This window comes from Gekko japonicus, unplaced genomic scaffold (genome assembly GCF_001447785.1).
Source record: "Gekko japonicus isolate JY-2015 unplaced genomic scaffold, Gekko_japonicus_V1.1 scaffold478, whole genome shotgun sequence".
NCBI classification, from domain to species: Eukaryota; Metazoa; Chordata; class Lepidosauria; order Squamata; family Gekkonidae; genus Gekko; species Gekko japonicus.
The window spans coordinates 342,319-344,373 of NW_015173689.1; positions in this window are offsets into that span (position 1 = coordinate 342,319).

Sequence of the window (2,055 nt, forward strand, 5' to 3'; positions counted from 1 at the left end):
TAGATCACATCCATTTCGCCTTGAAGAAAATCCGCTTTAAAATCTGCCACCAGTCCCAAAGCATCACTCAAAATCTTCTTAAAAGTTGGGCTTCATCAGATTTTCTCTTCTTTTCCATATCTTGCATTTCCTTTTTAAGCTTTCTGGTGTTGGCATCCACTTCTTTCAAATTCTCAGCTGTTTGCGCTGGGTTTTTTTTTAAGTCTCATCCAGTTGCTGTTGCTGTGCAGTGAAATTTTGATTGAGTGTCTTCATTTGCTCCAGCAGGGATCGCAATTCTTCTGTTAGCATCTTAGAGAAGTCTGTGGTTGTTCCCAGTCGCGTGACCACACTCGCTGGGCTAGCACTTCCTGAAGGAAACTTAAGATTCGTTTGCTTATCTTTCTCCGTCTTCTTCAGCGACATCTTTGAAGCTGTTTACCTTTAACAAAGTTTGCCAAAAGTCTCTAAAGTCTGCAAATCACCTGTAATTTTCTTGTAAGTTTCTTACTATAGTCCAATTTTGCTTTCAATTCTGCCCCCCATTAAAAAGCATGCTTTAAGTCCATTTTTATTTCCGGGGGGGGGGGTTTCCCGCCCCCTCTTGCTTAGTTTAGGGGGGACTTTCAGCCATCTCTCAGGTTCTCATTTCAACCAAACTCACTTTCAATGTAGATCATGTAGATCTCGCCATCAAACGTGTAAAACGCTTGACCTCCACTCACTTTTCCTGGTGTGCATCTCTGAATCCAGTACTGGAACACAGCGGCAAGACCATCTGGGCATTGGAACGCCTCAATCCACTGGTGGCGTGCTGGGGGAGAGGCGATCCTTCGCGCCCCATGGCTAGGAGCCCTTTGCAAAGGCTCCAGGGCGCGTGTGTACAATCGCACCCCCTCTCATCCACTGGCTCACGGATCACGTCCTCGGGAGCTCCCGAGAGATGCATCCGCCATTAGAACGCCAAAACCGACAGTCCAGGGTGTTTGTTTCTTAATGCTATAGGTACTGCTTGTCTTATTTTGGGTGGGGAGGTTAACCCCTGGTGTATTTCCCCCCAGATTTTTCTACGAACCTGGGCTTTTTCTCAGGTTTGTAGAAAGGTTTGTCTTGTCCATCAATGACTCCCAAGTATCCACAGATGGGACTTCACTGAGAATTTTAAAAATGTGAGTGATGTTGGAAGCATCTGGGGGGCCACTTCTTGATTCATTGGAATCACCTGCTTGCATGAGCGACATAACATTTGAAAAGATAGTTTTCAGTTCTGTTTCATGACATTTGATATGTGATCAAGAAAGTTCCTGTAACTGAGACTTGTCAGTCACTAGCTTCCACATCATATTGTATCCTATATATTACACAAGTGCCTTTTAACTGTTTTGAACATCCATCATGAGATCTAATATATCAGGGGGCGCCTGATAATGGTGTGCAACGGCTGTGCTCTCATGTGCATGTATGTAGTACCTCAGCAGCGCAACAGAATGTGTAACCATCAATCCCCCCAAATAATCCATATTCTTCTGTAGGATACATAAGATTGTATACTCTGAATTTTGTATACTCTGTGCACAGTAATTGACCTGGAAGCAAAGCAGTTTTGCATTGTTCACATGATAGTTTTATCTCACTCAATAGGAATGGGAAAGTAAAGTTTGGTTGAATCAGTTAATTCATAGTTGCTGTACACCCCACCCCCAGCCTCAGAAACACAACAGATTCGTTGTTGCGTTTAAACTTGCTCCAGATATTTGGCTAGTAAGTGTGAAACTAAATGGCATATTGTTTTCCTTTAGGAATAAAACATTTTCTGGCCCCCTCACAAAGCATCTATGAATAAGCATTAGATGTTGACTTGAACTTTGCCTCCAGAATTGAACTTCTTTACGCTATTATGCTCTGGACTGAGGTTATGCATAACGTTCCTGTCACTGTAACTGCAGTCCCTGCTTTAATTGTGGGGAAATGTAGAAGGTTCAAAGAGATTTAGTTCCCAAGCTTGCTAATGAGCATAAGGCTTCTTTTGCCCTTAATGAACCAAAATTTCTATGAGATCTGGGGGGGGGGGGGGGG